Source organism: Gallus gallus, chromosome 9, assembly GCF_016699485.2.
Source record: "Gallus gallus isolate bGalGal1 chromosome 9, bGalGal1.mat.broiler.GRCg7b, whole genome shotgun sequence".
Classification (NCBI taxonomy): domain Eukaryota; kingdom Metazoa; phylum Chordata; class Aves; order Galliformes; family Phasianidae; genus Gallus; species Gallus gallus.
Window position 1 is genome coordinate 6743320 of NC_052540.1, and position 26881 is coordinate 6770200.

Here is a 26881-nt window from a genome sequence, read left to right on the forward strand (position 1 = left end):
GTTAGCATAAGCATATGCAATCACTTGGAGAAAGAGCTGTTTGACCTACTAAAGATCCTCAAATGAGCATTTGATATGTGAAACTTGTTCAGCCTTGACTTGTAGGCTTGCCTAAGGGGATGTGCTGTAACACAGCAGCCAGACTTGGAACCCATATGAGATCTACGCTTTGGCAGTGCTTGAAAGTGGTGCAAACAGACTGATGTTTCTTAACCTGAGAAAATCAGCAGCAGTAGTGATGAACAGCATCAAACACAAGCCTTTCTTTCTGCCAAACATGCTGTGAAAAGACTTAACAAGAACTAAAGAGCTTCCTGCAGGGGGCTGTCTAATTCCCATCAAAATAATCTCCTGAAGAGTAAAAGAAAATGAGAGAAGGCTTATTGCTAGCTGTGAATATTTTTTTTTCCTAATTTTTATTTAAATTGTTTCTGTGATCAAGAGTCATGCTTCTGGCAGAAAAGCAAGCTCAGTTCATGTTCTCTCTGAGTCTTACTACTTATCCTCTTCCCTGGAACATAAAGTGCTAGACCAGGCCTGTCCAACCCATGGTAATGTGGTAACAACAGCTCATACTGTGGCTGCCCGCTGTCCTGTGCCATCATGGAAGCAGCTCTGCCCCACCAAGCAGCTTGTCTCCATGCCTGGCACACACCCATCGCTCAACAACAACTAAATAATGACGTGTAATTGGCACTGTCTCAGCTAAAACCAGGACACAGGGAGGGCACAGTGCAGGGCTATCTCTAACTCTTGTGCCCACCACACACAGACAGTAAAATAAAAACCTGTGTGTGTTGCATGTGACATTTTCTTGTGCCACTTGGCAAGTAAAATGCAGTGATTACTGAAAATAATATTTAAATCTACCTAATGTTGTCTCAAAAGAAAACAGAACCAAAAAAAAAAAGAAAAATCATGGATGAAGAAAGTGTTCAAGAAAAGGTAGACAGATGAGTACTTTCTTATAGAGACAAATAATATGGCACTATGTTTAATTGGTAAGGAAATTGTGTCAGTTTGTAAAGATTACAATGTGAAAAGACAAGCAAAAACATGCTGACAAATTGGATGCATATCGAGGAATGCCACAGAACTGAAAAAAAGTTGGTCATCGCAACAAATTTTTTTCTGAGAAGTTACAGCTCAAATGGGCTGTGCTATAAAAGCAAATCATGTGGTAGCAAATCTGACTGCAGAAAAAACCTCAAACCATTTATTGATGGTGAGTTTAATATTGCAGAATAATAGAACAGCTTGGATTGGAAGGAACCTTAAAGATATTTACTTCCAACCCCTTGCTGTGGGCTGGTTGCCACCCACCAGATCAGGTTACCAGGGCCCCATCCAACCTGGCTTTGAACACTATCAGAAAACAATTGTTTTCATTTTGACAAACCTATGCTGCTGTGCTCCTGGACAGAAGAAACACCAGTGTGGTTATGGCTTAATGCAGCTGCTCAGGGTGCTCGGGGCATTTCTAGGCACACTGTGAGGTCATGGGGTGACTGTGACTCTCTGGTGACATCACAGGGCACACAGCTAGATGGAGATTTGCTTTCTGGTAGTTGTTGTGTTAATAGTTTTGCTGTTTGCTGGTCAGAGTCCACCCAAGGACTGAAAAATTAATGATTTATTGAAGCAACAGATGTAACACATTTAGAATTGCCACTGATAAATGCACCAGCTGCAATAATGTTGGTATATGATATAAAATAAACACTAGCTCAGGCATTCCTCACCAATATGTTAATGGACGGTGCTTACTTTCCCTTATCTTAGCTTTATGTATTCCTCTCTCATGGGTGACTGACTTTTAATGTGATTTGCATGGAGAGTTGTATGCTGTCATAAAATCACAGGATGGCTTAAGCTGGAAGGGGCCTCAAAGACCATCTAGTTCCCACTCCCTGCTGCGGGCAGGGTTGCCAACTGCTGAATCAGGCATCAAAAGATCAGGCTGCCCAAGGCTCCATCCAACCTGGCCTTGAATGTGTCCAGGGATGGGGCATCCGCAGCTTCTCTGGAAAACCTGCACCAGCACAATCAGCACCCTCTCTGACATCTAATCTAAATCTCCCCTCCTTCCATTTTTATTATGCAGTATATAGAATACATAGAAGATATAATTGTATGATAAAAAATTCTTCTAAAATCTGTTTGTCTCCCCATATTACAGTCAGGTGATCTAAAGAAATAGGAAAATCTATCAAAAGAATTTTGGAGAGTAATACTGCTAAGTTCAAATTTTATATTTTGGTGATTGATGAAGTTACTGATGCTACTGATATGACTCAACTTTTCATGATAATTAATATTATGTCATTCCGTTGAAAGACACAACTGAATCTTGTTTTGTGTGAAGCTGTAAAAATTACCTTAATGTGATTTTTTTTAACCTTTTTCAACATACTTGTTGTAGCTACTGATGGCACCCCAGCAATCACTGGTAAAAAATAAAAAAGAGGGACTTGCGAAATTAATAGAAAACAATGCAATTGCTGCCAGTAACTCAAGTTTGATGAAATATCTCTGCATCATATATCAAGAAAAATTATGCTCAGAAGTTTTAAAATGGATTATGTCATGTAAATTGTCATCAAAACTGTGAATTTCATGAAGTCCAAGCAATTGAATTGTTGCGTATTCAAGGAATTACTTAAAAGTATTGATGCTGCTTATGGGAAGAAAGGTGTCCATGTCAGGTTAAAATGCTAAAAAGATTTTATGATTAGTGAAAAGACATTAACTCCTGTATAGAATGAAGAGGAAAATTTGTGCCAGAACATGAAGATTGAAAATGGCTCGCAGATTTAGCATTTTTGGTGGATTTGATGGCTCATTTGAATGAGGTAAACATGTGTCTTCATGGTGAAAATCCACTTAGTGCTGTGTTTCAAATGATAACAGCATTCAAAATTAAATTATGGCAAGATCATGCTATGCCAAATAATTTTACGCATTTTTACTACATTGGCCAAGCATAATCCTTTGAGCAATATGCAGCCTTGCTTTCGGTTTTAAGGAAGGAATTTGAGGATATTTTTCAAGTTTGCCGGAAAAATCGTCTATTTTTTTGAATAGTTGCAACCTCATTTTTAGTCAACATTAATACATGCAAATTTTCAAATGGAAGAGTGGAATGTGTAGAGTTACAATCAGACATTCAACTCAAAGAAAAATTTGATCACCTCTTTTTACTAGATTTTTATATCATCTCTCTTACCAGCAAAAAATATGTCCTTTACTTCACAATCACACCTTATTCATGTCATCACTTTCTGGAAGTAGACATATTTGTGACCAACTGTTTTCAAGAATAAAACTCAGGAAGAAGAAAACTTCATCAAAATCTCTGATGAGCTCCCTGAGAACTCACTAAAAATTGCACCCACTTCCACTGAACGAGACTGATTCATTAGTTTCATAAAAACAAGATCAAATATCCCTCTAATTTTATGTTTTTATTGATCTCTTTTTTGTTTTAATAAAAGGTATTAAAATAACTTTTGCTACTTATATACATTAACTATATTATATATTTTATACGCAGCCTAAGACAGTGTGTCTTCTTCACACAGTGTGCCCCAAGCAAGCCAGAAGTTTGTACATCCATATGCTAGACCATACAGACTCTTGTTTTGCTCTCAATATCTTCTTCTGCTCAGAGAAGGGCTATTTGATCATATGACTCATGGGGGGGGGGAGAGATGGCGGGCTTAGCCACAGTGTAACTACAAGCAAACTTCTCTTTTTTGGACAAACTTTCTCCCTCTACATCAATGTATTTGATGGTACAGATTTGTTTAAACTCAACTGTAGTCATAAATGAGAGTGGATAAATAACTTGACAGAATTAATGTATTGGACTACTTTTTTGCTTTTTATTTGTTACAAATTGTTCTGGGAGCAGACTGATTGTTTACCTCAGTTTTTTAAATGTGTCTGTTTGGAATCTCCAAGGAAACAATTTACTGCATTGGTCGTAAATTCAGAGCACAAATTTTCAAATTTTCATTGTATGCTTGGAAACAGCGTATTTATGTTTTTCAGTTGAATGAACTTGGTTGTTTCAAATGATGTTTCCCCTACAAATACTAGCAATTGACTTTTCAAATATGTTCTACAATAGTCATTTAAAGATGCTTGTTTCTGAAAGATAAACTGCTTGCTAGAATATATGTGGAAAGCAAATATAGAGTGGAGAATAGCATTGGGCAGAAACAATCAAGGTTTTGTCAGATACTAAGACATGTTGTCAATGTTATTTACTGTTCTGTATGTGCTGGAAGTTGATTTTTTGGTTTGGCTTTGTTTTGGTTTGGTTTGTTTTTTTAAAGTCATTAATGGGAGACATCAGTTACTTTGTTCATTGGTAGAAAGAGAAGTACTATGTAGAAGCCTTTCCTTCCTGATTTGAGGCAATTCATAAATAGCAAGAACATATTGTAGAATAAGACAAGTTGTCAGTGGTGGTGTCTAAATTTTCAGAGAGCAAGCATCATATATTTTGTGGTGGTAACAGGATTCTTTGCCATATTTCTTCACTTATTTGCATTCACTACTTAGATTTGGTACTTCAAAATTATGATAGAAATATTCTTTACTGCTGAAAGGAATAGGTATTGTGGTAACCTTTTTTCTGAACAAGGTATGACAAAACTAGGTAAAGAGTCTAAATTTCCTAAGACTGTTTACAATAATGAGCTTCCACCCCAGCTGTTGAAAACTGTTCATAACTCCTGAATCTTTCAGACCCTGAGTCTGGTGGAATGTAAGTAAAAACCCTTTAGCTCTAATAACAAACACAAGGAAGTTGTAAGGAATTCATCTCCAACAACAGTAGAGTAGGGCATGGAGGAATTCATGGGATTTAAGCTCCCTAATATTTCCATCCTCTGTGAGTAATGCAGTGATGGTCACACAGGATATTTTTACATATGTAAATGTTTTGACTATTCAAGAATTAAATATACTCAGATTTCGTATCACAGTGCCAGCACCAAATGTGCTGTAGTGTTCCTAAAAGGATAAATTGATAAAAAGTCCTAATAGGGGTAACTCAACAGGGGAAAAAAAAAAAAAAAAAAAAAAAAAAAAAAGAATTAGCTTGCTGAGACATGGCTAACATCATTGAGTTTATATATGTTTCATTAAACTGAGACTTGACAGCTTTATGAGGAAACAGTGGGGTTTGCAGTGTATGAAGAACCTGTAATACTGCCAAGGCTGATCAGGTCCTGTGCCATACAGCCTATTTAATAGACAAATATTTGCACAGTGAAAATGTCATTTTAAACGACTGGTTTGATAATCCCTTAAGCTTTTAAATGATCTGCAAAGTCTGGAAATTCTACCCTGGTGTATAAAATCTACTGGCACGTCAGATAATCAAAGCAAAAAAAAAAAAAAAAAAAAAAAAAAGGTTAAGCTTTGTTCCTAAATTAGGGATTTTTTTTTTTTTTTTTTTTTTTTTGTGGTTGTTGCTACTTTTTCCTATTGGTTTTCTGCTGTTTTTGGAATTTGACTAATGTCTAATCTCTCCATTGAAGGTACAATTTGTGGTCTATAACCACATTCATTTATAGGACAGTTACTTGGATCTACATTTGTACTTACACTGTAGGTCTAAATTTTTTCATGTTCAAACTTGACTTGTCTGCCTGAGAAATGAGTAATAGCGATGACTAAAAATCAAGGCTATATTCATAGGGTGTTGTTTTTTTGTTTTTTTTTAATTGCACCTTGCAACCTGAGGAACACTATGAGCTCATATTTGTGCAGTTTTAAGGTAGTGAGTCCATCAGAATTGGTCAGTAAGTTATGTAGCCATTTATGAACAGCAGAATTCTTGCAGTATGTTTATCCCACAGTTATCTCACAATCTTGGGAATTCAGTATGGAGAAGCCAGGCTGTGTATAACATGCATCTGACTGTGACCAACATAGCCCTGAAAGGAAGCTAATGAGAAAACCTAGTGTTATTTGACTTCATTTTAAAAGATGAAACGAGTTACAGATCCCTTCTTTTTCTAACTGCTCTATAGAGCAAAACTTGATTTTTACTTACAGAATTGAGCTGAGGCCTTTCATTTCCTCCTTGCCCTTTCAATCTTTACTTCTCTAATCCATGGTCTTTTCTTGCTTTTTGCCTCTCTTCCTCCAAAATCAGTGTTCACTTTGTTCTTGTAAAGAGAGATCACAACATAAGAGATCTATATGATATTGCTTATTTGAGAATGCAGATCAAAAAAATCAGGTCGCCAAATAGAGAAATAGGTGAGCAAAAGAAGACATTCTGAGAAACGAAAGGTTAAATATCTGACTGAACTGCAATAACATACATGCACAAATGCAGAGCCTACTTTTCTCTCTTATCCCTGTACTGAGTGGAGAGGTTAAGAGACAGCATGTTATTTAGTATCATGAAGGTTAAGTTTACAAAGAGATTTAAAAACGAAACTGTCCACATCCTTATAAAAATAGTGTCATATCATTAAGTACTTGTTTTCCTTAGACTCTATGTAAGATAAAGCTAAATTTCAAAATTCGCAAAACTGCTTACAAAGAGCAGTATCTGGCAGTGTGAGCAATCAGGTTCCTGGAAGATGTTCACACCATTTTAACGCTAATTACAATAAATCAAGACTGGGCAAATAATTTAGTAGGGTAAGAAGCAGGAAGGAATAATAAAAAATAAAGTCTTGAAAATCACATTAATGGGAACAGCAAGCAGGTGGCAATAACCAAATAGCTTTAATTGTTCAAGGAGCTCAGGGGAATCAATTTGCTGTGATTATTACCCACATGTTTTAAGGAAAAAAAAAAAAAAGCAAATTAAATAGAATGACACAAATGGTAGTAAACTATACCATAGATTTCCATAGAGAGCCCTCAGCAGTTCTGTCCTCAAGGACACACTGTTTTAGATAATTTTGTCCTGGAGAAAGATGAGTGGAAATGACAGTCAGGCAATAAAATACAGTTTTTATTAGTGCATACATGCAGGCTAACCTAGTAAGCCAGATGTTTTTTGGTTTTTAGTGGACTAGAAAACTTAAAAATCTGCAGGTTCTCCTTTAGAACTCCCTTAACATTATTTAATAGTTTACTTCGAAACAGAGCATTACTATTAAATCCCCTTCTTGTCTGTACAAAGTTATACTGAGAGACCACTATAGACCACTTGTTTCCAGATTTACTTGACCCAACAGATTGATAGTTTTCCCACCCCATGAACATTTTCAGCATTAAAATAATAATAATAATAATAATAATAATAATAAAGTGTTTCTAACCAAAATTTAACTGTAATCTACAAGATTTTGAGAGAAGAACAAAACTCATTCAGAACAATTAGTATTCAGCTAACTAACTTTATTCATAGAGCGTCTTAAGAGCTTCTGGTTTGTCTAATTGAGAGTTGCATGGGAAACACGGTGGGATTTAGGTGATTAAATGTAGGTAACAAGTGCTATTGGAGATGCCTTAAACTCTCACATTTGACTTTCACTGCCCCTCCAGATGGACAGAGGTCATTGTCTAGTTCTGCAAGTCAGTGTCATAACTGCAAAAAAGATGTTCTGGATTCTAAGATATTTGAAAAGGCACTAGAATCCCTTGTTTAGGCAACGGAATCTTATGTCAGCTTTCTACATGCAGTATGGATGGCTGTAGGCTCTTCAATAGGCTACTGTTGCCCACAAAAGGGGTGCATCTCTCCAAGTGGTTGCTACTGGCATTGTTCTGTTCTACGCTTTGAGATAGGAAGGGCTGGTTTCCTATACCAAAAGATAAAATGTTTGCTGGGGTTGTAAAGACTGAGATTGAGATTCCTGATCTGAACCAGGCAGACCAGATTTGAAGCAGAATCTTCTGCATCCTCAGGAAGTGCCTTAATGATTGGGCTCTCAGCTAATCACAGTCTCTGACTTAATTCATGCCAGACTTTAATGATTTGAAAATACTGCACTTCAGAAGAGAAGCTTTGATTTTTAAAGAAGAGGTATTTTTAAAATGAAAAATCATTTTCAGTGACATCCTAGCTAATTAGGATGTTAATGATGGTTGGTCGTAGATAGGCTATTCCCTGTTCTTTCAAAGTGAAATATGTGGAAAAAAAGTACAGTTTCCCTTGAGAGAAGAATGGTGTTGGGTGGTTGAGGTGCCCAACTAGAAAATCCTATATTACATAACAAGGTTAATTCACAGTCATGATTAGAGTACTTAGATATCTCATATACCAGGCTTGCTGACTCTACACTATTGTTTTTTTGCTGGTATTTCCCTCTGTACTTACCCACATTTTCCACAGGGGAACAGTAAAATGTATTCCATGAAGCAATTGTACAATAATCTTCAGCAAGAGGACTCAAATGGCAATTTAAAGTCTACCCAGATGGTTTAAAACTAATCCTAGTTTTTAACTCTGAAGTTATTAATTGAAATCTGTACAATATACAATTTATACAATATATGTGGTTTTTCTGCTATGCTGTGTGGTCTAGTAGACAAACTAAATAACAAACATTAGCACCAAACTAGAGTAATGGGATTGATCAACTCAGAGATTTGGCTCAGCACCTAGATTTTGGAAAACTTATTTCAGAGTGGGCACACGTAGGGTGTTTAGACACCTTAAATATTTTATACAGTTTTGATTTATCACATCATTATTCCAAAGGGAAAAAAAAAAAAAAAAAAAAAAGGGTTTAGTAGTTTGGAAAATAAAACTTAGATGCCTCCTACCTAGTACAACTTTTCTCTTTCCTTCTACCTTTTCTCTATATTAAAACAAGCAAACAAACAAAACCCACAAAAACAAACAAAACACTCTCTCTTTCATTGTCCTTTAAAATAAATTGTACAAGCTAAACATCTCCAGCAGTGTGTATTCTCCTTTAATGCACTAAATAAACAACAACAACAAAAAATTAATTATAGTTTTCACCTCTGGCAACTACTCATTGTTCTTTAATAAGCTACAGCATGTGATTTACACAAAATATAAAGTAAAAAAAATTTAGAAAAGCAATACTTCAATCTTATGCAAAAGGCCTAGTTTTGTCTATCGTTGCTATTTTGCTTAGAATGGCAAGTTACTTGACACAAGCAGCAGGCAATATTCTAGCATATGCTAATAGTAACAGTAGGTACAAACAGCCCTTCCTTGTGTTTGTGTCTAGAAGAGCCTTTTGTTGTGGTACAAAATTACAGTTTTGAGTTGAATTAACTTGTTGTTTTTACAATTGCCTAATATGAAAATAGAGTAGAATTTAGAGGTTAAAAATGAAAGGAAATAGCAGTTTAATGATGTTAGATATCTGTGTGAATAAGGATAGTATTTCATTGTTATCTTTTCTTATTGTTATAAATGTTGAATTTTCTGACACATTGGTTTTAGTGTGAGCACAAAGACACTTGATTCGTGTCATTAGATTTTTCACTAAAGATCACTCAGTTCACAAAAAGAAGGACCATAATGCCTTCTGAATTACATACAGTATTTCTTCCAAAATCTCTATTTCATAGTTACTGTGGTGTAGGCATGAGCTTTTATAGACATATTCACCATATCATCAGCTGTACTGGAGACTATCCAAAATAAGAGGCTGGGATTCCATACTGTCTTTCAAGATATCAATAAGAAGAGGCTGTTATGTGGAAATCTCTCTATTGGCTTTAGACTTAACACACACTATTCAGTCCCCAGTTCATTCTCTTTTCCTGGAGGCCTTCTTGAAATGTCAGATTCTGCTTTTGAACTTGAACTTTCTAGACCCAAATGATGGTGAACTAAACCACATTTAGAAATTTCCTGGTAAAGCAATGCCTAGTCCAAGGTAACACAACTTCTGAGGTACCAGCCAAGTGAAGATCTGTTTTATTGATATTTTGTGGATTAAACATTTGGTTTTAAATGTGCTTTGAGAGAGTGGTGGTGGATGGCTATTAAGTCACCAGTAATGTATGTATGTAACAATGTGGTTGAAGAAAATCTGTACAGTTCTAACACTGAAACGTATTGATGTGTGTTAGTGGAAGATAAGCCCGAGCCCTGTGACTGAAGTTGTTAAGTGCTGCTACTGCAATATAAATAAGAAGGGATTATTGACCATTTGTGTCTAACATTTTATGAGGCTGAAGGAAGATAATGGAAAAGGCTGAAATAGTGTTCCATATCCAAAACACTCACATAGTCCCATCATTTTAATAGGAGAAGCCAGCATCAACATTTCAGCAATAGTCAGTGCAAAACTGGGGAGATGAGGTGCAATATCATTCTTTTTTTTTTCTCTTTAGGGATCAGCAACAGCAATAAAACATTAAGACACTATGTTTAAAGAGAGTGGCACTTGCATTTTATAGTTGAGGCAAAATAGAGACTTTGCTATTGGTTCTGGCAGGTACCTGAACCACTGCCTGTAATAAATGGTGAGGCTGAGCTTTCTGTATCTCAGGCGTAAGAAAGAAGAAGCTATCCATCTCCAATTCAGATAGGATCAGCATCCTGTTAACATAGGACTCAGTGAGATTAGATCTAGATCCATGTAAGAGGGAAATAACTATAGGGACAGCTAGAATTGGGCCAGCTGGGCAAGTAACTGGATTGAAATGAGCTGCAGTGGTCAGAAAACAAGGTGCATGAGTAGCTGAGCTTTGAAATAGGTGAGTAAAAAAAAAGATCTGTGGTGAGATGGAAAAGGCGGGAAAGAATTCTGCCGGAAGTGGAGGCCGGCATTGTCTCTGAGGAAAAACTGCATGATAATGCATGGGCCTAATACAGGAGTAGGAGAAACCTGCACTGGCCTCTCAGCTGTTTCCAACCTGTGAGTGCTTTCACTGTAGAAATGCAGTGTATGAACACTGATGTGTTTGTGTATATGTCTCAGATTATCATGTTGACAGCCAATAATTACTTTTTAGTAGTAAAGCTTTCTCATAAAATTGTTTTAAAATGTCTCAGGATTAACATTCTCAGGGGCAGCATAGTGGTATTTTACTGGAGTGAATTGTGGGAAATTGCTTAATTCTTTTAAAACTACTTCTTGTTTTAAGAGCAAGCTTTAACAATCTTAAACAAAAGTGAAATGGCTTCATCCTTGCATCTGAAGCCGGTACAAGATATTTTATTCCATACAGTATTTATTTAAAATCAGTAGCAGTACTGTATTTGTAAATATAGTTTTGAGGAATTTGATTATGTTTAGGAAAAGGAAAACTCAATTCTGTAACATCTAGCAGCCTTAATTGTGAAGTATTTCATGTAACAAATATAACATCGGTGCTCTTTATGCTGTAAAAATCATTTATGGTTTGTGTATGTGTATGAGTCATAACAGTCATCACATGAATGTAAATAAAAAACAAAGCAATGCTGTGCAGGATGGGTAGGTGCAATTCCGACAATTGATGAAGCAATGCAGGAAAATGTCATCACAGATAATCAGAAATGTGCATTCCTGGGAAATAATCAGATAGAAATCTTACATCAGCTGATACCCTCATTGCTGTATGCAAAGACAGTGAAAATGGATTTGCCTGATAGTGTTGAAAAGGAATTGGCTTATGCAGCTGCAATGTGTTGATGGCTTATCTCAGTTACAGCCAAGCAGTATGCCACAAGTCAAGCTGTGTGTGTGTGTGTAGCATTATGGGTGAATGTCCAACCTTAGTCTTCTAATCCTGATACAAGTAAATATTGGGATATTTAGAACATAATTAAAAAAATTAACTAGCTTCTCTGTGCCATTATATACAAAGTTGGCTTTCCCAGGGCTGTTGCTGTAATGCAGTGGTGTTGAGCATAGTAGTGTGGGATGCCTGAGAGAATTTCAGCCTGAGGGATTTGAAAGTGGAGTATAAAATGAATTATTTTTCCTAGATGTAATCCTGTTCATTGATAGTGAGGAGAAAATTAGAAACGTTAAGTCCTGACATGATTTAAGAAGAAATTTCCCTCTTTACATCATTATTCCTTTCTTTCAGTAAAACTTGGTTGGAAATGCTTGGAAGAAAATTAGAAATTGTTTACTCCTAATCAGTGTATTTATACACTAACAAAACCTGTTTTCCTGTCATCTGTTCATCCCATTCTTATGTCACATTGCTCTTTAAGAATCAAATGTTTTCATATAAATAATGCTAGTAGCTTGAACTTTATGTGGACCATCTCTGATTTGAATAAAGTCACATTTAGGAATTGTTTGACTCATTATGACTGGAACATGGGTGTTTATCATAAGAAAAAGCATGACAGAAGAAAGACGTGATTGGAGTCAGTAATGGAGTCCTGTAATCAGATGAGATGTGCTCTCCTTGCTGTGCAAGTTTGCCCGAGGTACACATTTCTTCAAATCCACAAACTCAAAACGTCATGAAAAAAATATGCCCTGGTTGCAGGAACTCTGGCAGGCAGTGTTTGAAGTGAATTGATACTCTAATTCTTCCCAGTATATACAGATAACAGTGCATTCCATTATTTAAAATACATAGTAGCCTATTTCTCTAGGGTCTAAATTTGATATCATCGATGTCTGGTGTAACTTTGGAAAAAAAAAAAAAAAAAGAAAAACTGTACTAGGAAATATGTTGAGGGATGAAGGGTGTAAATGTTTAACAACTTGATTCTCATCCCTGCTTAACATTTTTTGGGTTTTGCTAGTAATGAAAATGCTTGCAAGAATATGTTATAGGAGATAGCCTGCTCCTGTTTATACTTTCAAGAAAAGATTATTAGAAGCCTGGAGCCACCTCCCTTATGAGAAAAGGCTGAGACCTGGGTTGTTCAGCCTGAAGAGGAGAAGACTGAGGGAGGATCTTATCAATGCTTATTAAAATCCAAAGGATGGCCATCAAGAGGATGGTGTGGGCTTTTCAGTGGTGCCCAGTGACAAAACAAGGAGCAATGGGCACAAACTGGAACACAGTAAGTTCCATCTGAACATAAAGAAGAACTTCTTTCCTGTGAAGTGACAGAGCCCTAGAACAGGCTGCCCAGAGAGGTGCTGGAGTCATTCTCTGGAGATATTCAAAACCTACCTGGATGCCTAGCTGTGTGATCTGCTGTAGGGAACCTGCTGAAGCAGGGGGTTAGACTGGATGATCTCCAGAGGTCCTTTCCAACACCTGAGGTTCCGTAATTCTGTAATAACAACGACCTTCATTTTGTGATCATTTCCACTGCAGTTTGCTTGAGGTATCACAAATAAGCTGCTTTGGAGCTGAACAACTTTTTCAACTTTTTTTTTTTTTTTTTAACCGGAGTTTGATAGTCTTTCAAAAGAATAAACATTCTTTAATTAATTCTAAATTATTAATAATAATTCATGCTAAAATGGAGAATGGAAATAAATACATAAAATATCATGTAGACCTTTTTCCCAGGAGGTATTAGCAGACGTTTGAAATAATACTGGCAGGGGCATTCAGAGATTCACATGTTACATGCAGTACATACATACAAAGCCTGTTTGTTCTTTTTGAAAAGGCTGAAGATTTATCTTGAGGAAATCCTGGACTGACTGGGAAAGCTTCCAAAGTATTTTATAAAGTATATTTGAATTCTTTGCCTGCATTTAACTCATAAAGCTTCAGGTATTGGGAATAGCAAATGAGCTTCTAGTAAATATCAGTCAGTTAAGAAATATAGAAAAGTTCAGCCCCAGAATGTAGATGAGATGAATATTTCAAACTAATAATAGTAATACAGAGAAATAGAGAAATGGCTTTCAGGAATTTTGAAATTTTGTGATATCTTACTTCTAAGTTTTAATTTCACTTTCTTGCTTGATGCAACAATGAGCAACATGTAACAGAAACAGATGGATCATACTTGTTGCCTAGGTTGACACTTGTTATATAATCTCTAAAACATTTCCACCAGGCAACCTGAGATTTAATACAGCTTTAGCAGAAACGCATTATGGGAAATGAAGGGCAGCAATGTCTGTGTCCGCCAGTCCCTGCTGGGAAATGAGGGTAAAAGGGCAAAAAGTACAACTTTAAGCATAAAAGGCATAAAACTGATTGAATTTGGATTATATCCATACTCCCTCTGTAGATGATCTAGGAAGTAAAGTATTTTACAAATAGATTAGCGTTTTAGTGGAATACTTACCTTCTAAAGCTATATCTGTCAAGCACTGCATGCTGGAGTACTCTTGATCTTTTGCAACTTAAGTGCATATGCCAAATGAAGTAAAAAAGTGACCTTATTAACTTTGTGCAATTAATAGTACAATTAACAGTAACCAATTTGTTTTGCTGTAAAAGCTATGTGTATAATTTTGGTATACGCTCCCTGGGGTTTAAAAACCTGTACATATAATAAATATGCATTTCCTGCACGGATAGTTAAATTGTCAGTGCTTAAAAAAGATCTTGTGATCTTGAGGTCTAGAAACAAATACTCTGGAACTCACTGGACAGCTGGTAATATTTAATCACTGGAGGAAAGGACTCCCATTTGAAGCTCTGCAGAGTGGCATTATATTGATTCTCAAACCCTGTGCTCAATCTGTTTGATTCAACATTTGGGGCCAGTGTAACTAGGGGAGGGAAATACTGTAATGGAGGATATTGGTGAGGAGGAGGAAACCTGTTAAGGTGACAAAATAAATGCAAGCATCTTGCAGCTCTTGGAGATTTGGTGTGTTCAAAACACGTGTGAATTAGTATATAGAATACAAAGACAAAAGTGTCTGTTAAATGCAGTTCATTTCCTGCCTCTGAGTTTTTTTGCAGAGCTAGCACTTACATCTACATCTTTTAAGAGAACTGGAATCATGCAGAGAGCTGTTTACACTATCACCTTAAAGGATTTCTGCTGTGAATCCTTAGTGGCTCCTGGGGAAGGGATGGTGCAATATCTCTGACTCTGGACTAGGTACCCTGCCAGCAGTCTTGTGTGAATTCCTGTAAGGTGATGTGGCTTATTTGTATACGTTAATATTGTATTCCCTGAAAGAGTCAAAGTGAGAGCAATAGCCTCCAGCTCAAGTCTGAAGCAGGGTTCACATTTCTGTCTTTTTTTATTTTTATCCCTTTCTACTTCTACAGTAGTGCTTATTTCTATTTCCACGGTTGTGCCAGTATTCTGATGTCTCTTGATATTCACTTTGCTGTGTTTTCAAAGCTTTGTTTCCTTCTTCATTTTGTCCCTTGTAGACTAATGTGGATTGGTGACTCTTTTAACAATCATTGAAAGAGAATGTTGGATTGGAATTTAATTTAAAAAACTACACAAACTAAATGATAAATATACGACAGAATTAAACAATATATTTCTTGTCTGACCAAGTGAAATGTTTCCTTCACTGTTACTTTCATTATTCATCTTGGTGGAAATATGCCCCAAAGAAGACCCCAAGTAGTTTCAGTATCAAGTTGTTTGGTTTTTTTTTTAAATGTTCTTGGCTTATCCCAGAAGTCTCAAAATACTAATTATCCAGATCTATCACCAACCTTCTGTTTAATGTCTGATGCCAGGGCTTAGTCCCTTTTTAAAAAGCTTAATTTAACAGAAACACAACTGAAGAAGAACAAATAGGCTGCCTCATGCATGAAAAGTGAGTATAATTCTTCGACTTGCTTAAAGAAGAAAGTAAAGACAAATCTTCACCACAGATTCCAGCCTGCAGCCTTCTTGAGTTATGGATCTTTCATAACCAGGGAGGGAGCTTAGCATTTGCCCTTCATGGGTGAAATAGCCTGTTCGTACTGTGGAATAGGTAGCAAACAATTATAAATGGATTTAAGGAGATGCCAAGATTATACTGAGGAAACATCAATTATTATAAACTGCATATAGCTTCTTCCTTCCTGTCTCCTTGTATTTCTTAAATGGGATCGAACAGTGATACAAAGCTACTTAATATTGAATAGATCCATAGAATTGCCAACAAAGCTACAGAAATACAATTGATACAAAGAATATATTTTTAACAGATTTTTTTTAAAAAGGAAAACAAATGTAAGTCCTTCACCAAGGATGAAGTGGGAAAGTTGCAGTCCTACATTTCAGCAATATTTCTACTATGTCTGAATATGACTGCATTTTATAGGACTACAGTCAGTGCAAGGCACCTTAGAGTGGGTTCTCTGTGATTAAAAGAGAAATAAAATACTTCCTGTTGTCTGAGTTGCTATCAGTTGCAGTACTTTGGTAGCACCACAGTTTATGCTTGACTGTAGGTTGATTTGTGTCTTACAGTAATGTAAAGGTGGCAACATGAAGATGTGCCCTCCCTCAACAGCCAATTGTGAAAATGTGGCATCATTTCTGTCATGTCCATCCTGCCACTGATGGCAGCAATGTCTTCTTCAGGCTTCATTTTCCTGAGAACTCCTATGGAGAAGACAACTCTTCCTGTGCAGGACCCTTTTTCTGCAAATACGATCTAGAAGATACAGTCTAGAATCACCTGAATGAACTTCAGGCTCTTAACTGAGGCCTGCTCACAGTCACTGGAAAGAGACAAACAATGTGATCATTTGATTGATTGGGATGCTAACCTAGCTGTCTCTATTAGCTATCTCCAATCACCAGGAATTAATCTCCTTGTATGAAGTTCATCATCTTAAGTTCAAATTCAAAGGACAGCCTGAAAGTAAGAGTTTTAGCTAGAGAAAATTAATATTCAAATGGCACCTGCATGGAGCAGACTAGAGTCAACTTGTCATCTGCTAGCATGAGAGAACATCATTACTAGGTCACAAAGTAAAACAGCCCGAGGCTTCCTTAGGATACATTTTTGCAGTAGCACTGTATAAAAATGAGAGCAGGTAGAGGTGAGTGTATGATAGCTAGGTGAGGTGCCTGTTGATAGCGTAATTAATGCTTCAAGAAAAGAGGAAGCAAAGGATGAGAGTGCAGAGACAGAAAGAGAAGTTCCCAGGAGATAAAGTGGTGGCAAAGGTACTTCTGCCAGGACATGTAAAGGCACACCTGGAATAGTACTATCCTTATTTTACCTAATTTAAAATAATATATTCTGCAAATGTCATTCTGCTATCCATTAGTAGCAGAAATTCTACTTTTCCTGGTCTGTTTCTTCCTCCCCACTAAGGAATTAAAAATCCTAAGAGGAGAACCAGAAGAAAGATGAGGAGCTGTTGCTTGACTCTTTAACTGTCTGAAAACCTCACAGCGTGGAATGACCAAAAACCACAAATCAGTTTCTGACAACCTGAAGCTGAAATTAACCTTAAAAAAGAAAGTGCTCTCTAAATACCTAGCTGTGCTAGCTGGAAAGTAAACCCATTTGTTCAAGCAGTGTAATGCTGCACCACTGCAAGAGATTATCTTGACTATTTCTGACTCTGTCTAGAAATGAAGGTTGTATGACTCTCAGCAAGGAAGGGAGCCTGGAGGGCGTCTTACAGCAGCTGTTAACTTCAAGCTTTAAAGGAGCAGCTGGTGGGTCCATGAACTTCTTAATGACTGTTTTGCTTGATATTTCAAATGTTGGCTTTTGTGTAGTAAAAAAACCTGTAGACCTACTTTTAAAGTAACTCTATATCCCATTGAAATGATCCTGTATTTCTTTTGCATGTTTGAATTTTCATCTGTGTGCCTTTGTTATGTATGTACATATATGTGCATATGTATATTTGTGTTTATACATATCTGTATGTGCATATTTACAAATATGCACACACACATCTGTGTGTTCTTTAATATATATAGGTGTATCTGCAGTGATGTATTTCATTTTTCTTTTCAATTCATTTGTCTCTGTTTTCTGCATCATGAAGCAGACCACCTACATATGAATTTGAAATGGCTTTGTTACTTGCCACTAGAGTGTCGAGGTGGTAAAAGTACACTTCTTATTAACAGATTTAAGCAACTGTCTTTGTTATGCTCCTGGGCCTAATTCTTAGCAACAGCAAATTGCTGAAACTGCTAAAATTGTTATACTGGCTTTCCTGGAGCATTTTACATGCTCTGAGAGTTTGGCCCAGGAGGCTTGTAGTTGTAACCATGGACAAGAATGTACAAAAATCCACAGGGCATGTCTGATAACTGAAACAACAGAAGAATATATTTTTTTTGTCTTTTTTCCTCCTTTTTCAGGCTGTACTCTGTCAGCTTCTCAAAGCAGCTTCCTTGCACGTACCTCTTCCCTATGGTGCATGAGGATGCTGAGTCATGAAAGTAAAGTGATCTTCTTCCAGCTAACACTGCAGGGGACAGTGTTCAGCTACAGGAATAGGAGACACTAGTTCAGTAACTGCAGATAAAGATAGTGAATACAGCAGGAGTGTTTTTGTGAATAAGGAGATATCAAAGAAATGATATCTTTATTTTCTCTTGGATATGACTGAAGGCTTTTTCTTACTCTGTGAGCTTCATCCAAAGATGGCACTAGGCAATCACAAGAAGCAGACTAAATAAACGACTGTGTTCTGCATTCTCTCCCTGTAGTTGCCTTCTCTCCTTGACTTCTTTCCCTCCATATGTTTTCAGTTGATGTTTTCTTAAAATGGACAAGTCTTGTCTATTTGAAGCTACAGAGATAGGGGTGGAAAGAGGGAGGTAAAGTTGATGTTAATCTTCTTTTTACAGCTTTGTACCTAATCCTGAAGGGAGATCAACTGTGTGTCTATCTGTGCAGAATGGTGTTAATTCTGCTTAGAGATATATCTAGAATAAATTATGGTTCAGAAATCCTCCAGGAATGAGATATGTTAAGGTAGCAGTAATTTCTCATCTACATCATATCTGGCAGACACTTCAGAAAACTTCATTTTCATTACTCGGCTTTGACAGCTGACCACTGCCTGTGTCTTTTGAAAATTCTCTCAACTCCTTTATGCTTATTTTTCTTCAGGGTGGGACTGAACCCTGGAGAACAGTGTACCTGCTGCTGTTAAAAACACTTTTGGGAGCTGCTAAACCGCAAATCTTGGTGTAAAATTAACCAGGAAACTGCAGGTGATGCAGCAATCTACTTAGAGTGTGCTTCCTGTGGGATTCTAAGAAAGTCACTCTCTCTCTGCCTTGGTTCCCTGTCTGAGAGCTAATTCTTCCTCCTTTATGAGCTGTTAAGACAATAAATCAGTTTTCATACATGCTACAGATCTGGGTGATGTATAAATATCTAGGTATTCTACTGTATCTGCCCCACATCCTTGCAGGGTTGTTGTCCTCTCCTGTTAATCAGGGCATGCTTCTATCTGGTTAGCAGAAGTTTTTAAGGTAGAATATCTGTGAACAAAAACCACAAACTCTTTCAGATCAAATTAATTCTGTGTATCTCTGGGCATATCTCACCTTCTCAGATTCCTAGGTTTTAAACTTGTCTCTCACACATGTCTGAATGAAGCCATCATCTTTCAGTTCTTAGAACTGTTTAATAGCTCAAAATAACCCGTTTTTTACTTTAAAAGAGCCAGTTAATTCAGTGGGTCTTATACTCCTTAGGGCTGTCGATGAACTCACTGAAGAAATATTTGTATCTTTAGTAAGTAAATTGGATCCTGAATGAGTTTGCCTCAGTTTTTTTAGAAGTAAAAGAGATGATTTTATTTACCTATCTACAAGATTGTTAAATACCATCACTAAATAATACATGTGGAGTTTTACTAATTTCAATCCATATGAAGTATGTTTTGTAGAGCAGCACCAAGTTAAAAAAGAAAAAAAAAACAACACAAAACTGATGAACAATTTAGATTGAATCAAGAACTGTCATGTCTTATTAAACTATACAAAATCAACTTCACCTGTGTCCCACACTTCCAGTAACCTCCCTCTCCTTCGGTTTTTTGCTTGTCCTTTAGTGCAATGTAACAGATGAGATGAGTGCTGCTTCCATCCAAGCACAGCAGCCTGGCTCATGCTACGTACCAGCAAAGAAGAGAGAACACCAATTTGTTCATGGCTCGATGTGCCGTCTTGGGCTCTGCCCAGTACTTCTTTTCAGTTGCATTTCGTTGTGTAACTCCAACATACCCAAAAATGCAATGGTGAATTTTTTAAGTGGGCAAGGCATCGTGTTCTTCACCCTAATGTGATATACGGTGGATGTTGTTCAATACTTATTTCTGTCAAGAATTCATAACCAAAAAGGGTTAATTTGAAATGGTGCCTGCCTCTATTAAAAATATGAGGTAATGTTCTCTGCCTCTAGTACATGCTCCAAAGCTGCCTGTGTACTGCCAAGATCTTCTCGAAGTGTAGGCAGTGTGCCACCCCAGTGTGTGCAGTGTGAGAGGAATTTCTGATGAGCTGGGTAAGAGGAGAGACTCCATCGTATTGTGGGGAGACCTCCAAACAAGTGTGGGAAAGCTTGGTAAATTTCAGTTTTGTATAGGTCTCTTCCCCTTCCTTCCCTCCCTCCCTCCCTCTGCAGCTCTTTATTTGTTTAAAGAATTTGTATGGTATGTGTGAACTATACAAGTAAAGCCCTCCCCCCTGCCATGTGCTAATGACACAGTTTAAATCACTATCATGTGCTGTGTTCTCTGTTCTGTTACCAGAGCACAGTGAATACATTCAAGTAATGTTAAAGGCTGGATAGAAACTCAAAAGGAGATAACCAAACCTGGTCTTGAATCTTATTCTGGTTGTGACAGAGAGGCTGTTTGCTGTCTTGGAAACACTCAATGTCATAAATATTTGTCAGTGGCTAATGGTAAACTGGCAACATTTCAAATGATTGTGCACTTTTCTGATGGAAATACCATTTTTAAAAAGAGATTAAGAGATTGTTTTCTGATATAAATGGGAATGCATATTCCCTGGCTGAATTTGGTTTTCTAGCTCTTTATTAACAAAGGGCCTGAACCAGGCCTGTTGCTGTCATCCTCAGGAAGAAAATGCTGCTAAGCTACCCTCTTCTTGTATCATTCTTCTGCCTTGCTGTGAGGTGAAATTGGGCCAGAAGGGAGAGCCTGACCTCTCAGCCTCCCCCAGGCTGGTCAGTGGAGATGCATCCTCCACACTGCAAGGAGGCTTCTTGCAGGCAAGGAGAATTGTTTAAAAAGGTATCCATGAGCAAAGTAATGAGGACTGCTGTCATAGAATCACTGCTTAGTGCTGACCATTTGTACAGCTTTTGTACTATTAGGAAATGGTCATGTAGTCATCACTGCACTGTATCAGTGTAGTTCTGGTATTTGAGAGTGTAGCTCTGAGCTTCAGAGGGAAAGTGTATGGGGAGCTTGGCTTCTGTCATGGAATTGGACCATGCAAAATTCAAAAAATGCATGTGACTCTATTTTCTGTCTCCCTTTATAACCCCCTTGAGTAGATTATTGAGATAGCAATCCCATTTATTCTCTTTTTCTTCAAAACAAAGAGGGTAAAACAAGCTAAAATTTTCAGAGGATGCATGTGGCCCTGTAGTCAGCAAGGAAAAATTAAAGTTCCTTGTGGTTTTCCCTGTAAACTCAATTTTCTGAAAATATGAGTTAATCATCTCTTATTTTTTAGGCTACCAGGTATTTAAAGAGGACATGTATCATCTGGATACTTTCCACTCCTTTCTGTGCAGTTCTGGTTCTTTTTGATAGAGTGGAATAAGACAGACTTTTTCATTTCCCTTTTAAGAGCTGATGAAGAGTAAGACTTGCCAGGATTATCTGATCCAAAGCCCTCTGAACTCAATTAGCTACAACTTCCTTATATCTCAATGCTCTTGGCTAAGGCCCCAAGTTAGTAAAGGACAGAGCTTTAGAGCGAGCTGGAGAATGTAAGTTCATGGCCCTATTAAGATGAAGCTGCTGTCTTTATGAAGCAGTCTTTAAAAAAATGTTCTTATTCTGTGGCGGACACCCACTTGGTGTTTGTAATGGTGCCAGGATTTTGTTGTATAATGTCCATCTCTTTTACATCCTGAATTTTCTGAGGCTCTTCCAGTGCAAAGGTAAAAGTGGGAAAGAAGAATTTCTGAGAGGAATGGAAGGTGGTAAGGAAGTAAGAAGGAAATGCAATAAGGTGGGCTCTCAGAGCTGCTCCTACTGTTTTCTAGCCTACCAACAAATTCTGATTTTTACACGTGCTATATACTGATGTTCTGAGTTTGTCAATGCTGTGTGCTACACTTCCTCTAAATGTTTTGCTGCTATTGACTTGACAAAATTCGTCCTCTAAATGTGAGTGATGTGGTCAGCTGCTAGGGTAAAACGATGGAATTACTTCCTTCTGATAGAATTAGAAGAGAAGATCGAGACTTTAGACTAGGGTGATGTGAAGAGGACATGAACTACTGGGGGAAGAAAAACAAAATGTAATTTCTTTATTTTTGGCTTAGAGAAACAAAGATTTATTGGCTGTCTACCAATTTTACCTTACCCTATTCCCTCCAAGTAATAGCATGTGTGGTATTACACTGAAATGATTCCAGGCTTGCTCTCCAGAGAAAATGTATAGACTATGTGAATAATCTTGTTCATGCCTGAATATTCAGGCACATGCATAGGAGTTCCTAAAGATTGTACAGAGGACACTTGTGAGTAACTCCTAGAGAAGTTAATAAAAAGGATTACAGAAGCTACTAGCAAAACAGATGGATTTTGAATAATATTAATGAGTCTGATCTTTTTTCTTCTTTTTCTCTGTACAAGCAACAACAACCACAACAAAGAGAGAATAACAACAGCAGGAATACCCCTGAGTTTTTAATGGAAACATACTCAGTTGGATGCAATGTTCAGTAGAAAAATTTTTAAAGGTCCAAATTTAGAGAAATGTGTAGTAAAAATTAATAAGACCACTGTAGAATATCTGGTAATTCAAAACATTCTTCCAGATTGTGTTCTTCCAGATCTACTTTAGAGTAGAAAATTTGGCCTTTGACATTTTATAGGTCGGGTGAGTCCCCTGGTGTGGGAAAGGAACCAATTTTTTTTTTTTTTTTTTTTTTTGAGCTTTTACAATCAATGGAACTGAACACAGAGGGAAACTAAAAATATAACTAGTTATGAAGCTTATTAGAGATGTAAGTATTCAAACTTACATTCATTCCTTGGTCTCATGAATCACATGTTATTCAGGAAAGAATTCCTGGTTATTTATCTGAACAATTTCATTTCTATATCAAAATAAGATGAAAATATTTTTCAACATATATGTGCTTTTGCTAGTGTAAAACCTTTGCCTTATCTGCTCTACTGTATAAAAAATGTTTTTACTCTTTGACTCAAAACTAGATGAGAATTAAAAAAAAAATCTATATGAAACCGCACTATGCTAGAATAAAATGCAGGCAGAATTTAGTTGGAGATAATGGCTACAGAAAACAACAATTTTTCATTTCTTTGTATTTGGGGTGGAATTTTGAAATATTTAATCATACTGAGTTGTTTTTACATAGAAATGAACAGTACTTTCTCTTAATTTCTACTGATATAAGCTAGTACCCTTATGTTTTTGTAAACTTCCTGGAAAGGTAACTTAACTTTCACCTCTAGTTGAAACTGTTTTCCTTTGTATGAGGAAAAAGACTGAGTGAATATGAAACTTCATGATCTGGAGTCAAACTATTAGACTGAATAAAAGCAGCCTTGGGACCTAAGCATGATGGTTAATACCCATATTGTCTGTATTGTTATGGTAAAAGACAAGTTAGAAGACAAGAGACTTCTCTTTCATTGTCTTTCATTTCTGTGTCTCTGGAGCCTTTTCCGCCTTGCTAATAATTACTTCGTCATGTAGATCATGATAACCACTGCCCACTTACTTTTGGCAAACATATATTCTCTGATATAAATTCATTTATCCTCAGAATTTGAAAGTTGATTTGGAGTGAGATAGACCAGAAAGCTATGTAAGTGCTCAAACCTTTTAAAATCAAGATTGAATTAAAAAGAAAAATAATTTTCATGAATAAAGTCCCCTGCATGGCAATTGCTAAAATAAAGTAATTCTTCAAGATCTGCTTCACTTCACTGTACAACATGGCCTTTGTACAGAGCCTGCTCTGTACAACAACAGTTCCAAAGCTTGCTTTTGCCCCTAGAGGAGCTAGCGTGCATTTCTGCTTATCTGGTAAAATCAGCAGTTCCACAAGACCTCATCAGACAATACTGACGCTAAAAGGAATGTGTAAATATTTGCATCTTTGTTCAAAGGCAACATCCAAGGAATTAAGGTGGATTAATGAATTAATATTTTTCCCTAGATTCTAAACATGCAGGCAATTCTTGCATAATTGAAAGAATTGAAAGAAATCTTTACATTGCAGTACCAACAAAGCACCCTTTCCAAACCTCTTGGTAATAGTCCACCTGCTTCTCTCTTGAAAACAAAATGCTAAGGGTTAGAATGGAATTTCACAGTCTCTTCATCATAGAATCATAGATTCATAGAATCCTTAGAGTTGGAAGGGACCATCAGAGGTCATGTAGTCCAACTCCCCTACAATGAACAGGGACATGCACAGCTAAATCAGTGTGGCCAGGGCCTGATCCAGTCTCACCTTGAAAGTCTCCACAGATGGGGCATCACCTATTGGATACCACTGGTCTTCTTGGCCACAAGGGCACACTGCTGGCTCATGGCCAGCCTGCTGCCCACCAGAACACCCAGGTTCTTCCATGCAGATATTCTATTCTCTAAGCTGAACAAACCAAATGACTTCATATGTGTTGCTCTCTAGATCTTCCACCATCTTTGGTGCCCTCCTTTGACCACTCTCTAATAGCTTTAAGTCTTTCCTGTATTGTGGCACCAAAAGCTGCACACTCAAGCTGAGGTCGCCCAGCACAGAGTGGAGGAAGACAAGCACTTCTTATGATCAGATAGCAATGTTGTGCCTTATGCCCAACAGTATACAGTTGGCCTTTCTTATTACCAGGGCATACTGTTGGCTCACATTCAACTTGTCACCAAAAAGAACCCCCAGATCATGCAGAATCCTCCAGAAATAGGCATGGGTGGGTTAGTTTTTATTTTTTAATTTTTTGTGGGAAGGGCAGGGGAGTGTGTTGTCCATGTATTTGTTTTCACTTTTATTAAGATGCTAGGTTAACATATATCAAACTAGGTCCTGTACATACTGTATAGTTGGTGGCAAATCAGTCATTTTAGAAATTGAACACACCCTGAGGACAATCAGAATCTCACCATACAGCACTGTAAGACATTTTGAATAACTGTTTAAACTTGAATGTGATTTCCAGTTGTCTGAAAGAGACAATAAGTTGCATATTTTGCAAAAATCAGAAAAACCTTGCTTTTGAAAGACACACTAAAATAGACTAAGATGAATACATATTGGAATAATTTAACATGGCCATTCAGATTTAATTTCTATAAGGAAGAAAACACAAATAGCTAAACTTTAAGGACAGAAAATTGCCTTGAAGTATAAATAACAACTTACATTTATGTTCTTCTCAGTTTCTGAAGGAATGCAAGCTTCTTAAAGCCATAATTGGAAGGCCAACCAAAACCCCAATCATTTGAGAGCATTCTTTCTTTTTAATCCTAGGTTAAGTAATGCTAATTTCTGTCCTCATTCCTCTCTAACCCTGACAAAATATAAGCACATGGAGAATTATTTTTAGTAACAAAAGTGAGTTGGAAGGAAAAAGTTTAACGTTTACCTTTAGTCAGAAACACAGTATTTTAAAAGGACTGTTTATTTCCTGTGTCCCCTCGGATGTACGTACTGGGCTTGCTTCCACTTACTGTTGCTTACACCTTCATGCCAATATCAAGTATGTTATAAAACAGCATAGCAAAGCTGTGCCATGGGATGGCAAGTTGTACAGAAGAATGATGTTTGAATCTGTTGTTGTTATTGTGCAAAGAAGAAAACATGCTTCAGAGGCTGAAGGGACTTTCTACTTTTGTTTTCCACTGCTTTCTTAAAAGCAGGGCTCCAAGATGGGGATTACAGAATGTCTAATACAGCTGCTGTATTGTGCTAAATGCTATATTGTGTTAAATGAAAGTTTTCAATTATTTTCTGTCTTGTTTGGAAGCTAACACAAGAATCCTGAATAAATGGCTGCATGTAAATTCAGGAATTGACATCCTGGTTTCCTAGCACCCAGTATGATTTGTTTTCTCCTACAGGGTTGGTTGTGCAGTGCCCGTCCCCTGGTATTGACATTGCTTGTAACATTTCCACGCTGCAAGAGCTGTAACAGCAACACGGCTAGAAATAGGCCACTTTGTATGTGCTGTGGCTTTACTGCAGCTAAATGAAGTGAAATGGAGATGAATAGGCAAATGAGAAAATAGCAAATGTATTTCTCCTTTCACAAAGGGCATTCAACATGTTTTCAGAACTCTAGGTTAAGGAGTACAATTAACCGAATCTCGAAAAGTCTTGCTGAGACACTATAGAGACTGTAGAGCTACATCTTCTATGTAACGAGTTACATCTGTCCTAAGGATAAAATGTCAGTTTCCTCTTCATGGAGGGAACAGGTGTAAAGATTTCACAATGCCCAAAAATCAGTGGTACTCTTGACATTCAAGGCATTAACTCCATACTGTGAATGCAGTAACCATCTTGCACCTTGTTCAAATTCATTTATATAGAAAAGGGTACTTTAAGAGAATAGTTGAATTTTTCCCTTTTAAAAGCAGCCATCGTGGCCACTGTGAAATGATATTGTACTTCAAAATATAGCTGCTCTAGGAGACCTGGTGCTTGTGTTGCATGCAGCATAAGTGTGTCCTATGAGAAAAATTCTCAAGTAGAATATTTTTTCTTGTGACTAGGATCAATTCCTATTTTTATTATGCCATATGAATTTGGATAATAACCTGTGCTGCAAACAGTGAAACAAAACATGTAGCTGCATGAATGGTTCTCATTTATCTAGAATTATGTGCTACTCTTCAGCATCTTTTCTAAACAGGTAGCTGCCCTACCGCTGAGACTGATTTGGGACTGCCACAGAAAAGGCAGCTCAC

General features: G+C 37.1%; 2 long non-coding RNA genes across 2 annotated transcripts in view; one reads left to right on the forward strand and one right to left on the reverse strand.

The window, feature by feature from the left end:
* LOC107051853 overlaps positions 1-1521 on the reverse strand; it is a 31595-nt gene extending 30074 nt beyond the window's left edge. Inside the window, exon 1 of the long non-coding RNA XR_001463785.3 lies at positions 1400-1521. This is a non-coding gene — a long non-coding RNA (uncharacterized LOC107051853). The remainder of the gene's footprint in view (positions 1-1399) is intronic.
* The window catches only part of LOC107051851, a 373871-nt gene that overhangs the window by 21114 nt on the left and 325876 nt on the right, over positions 1-26881 (forward strand). The gene's annotated exons all lie outside the window — the stretch shown is intronic.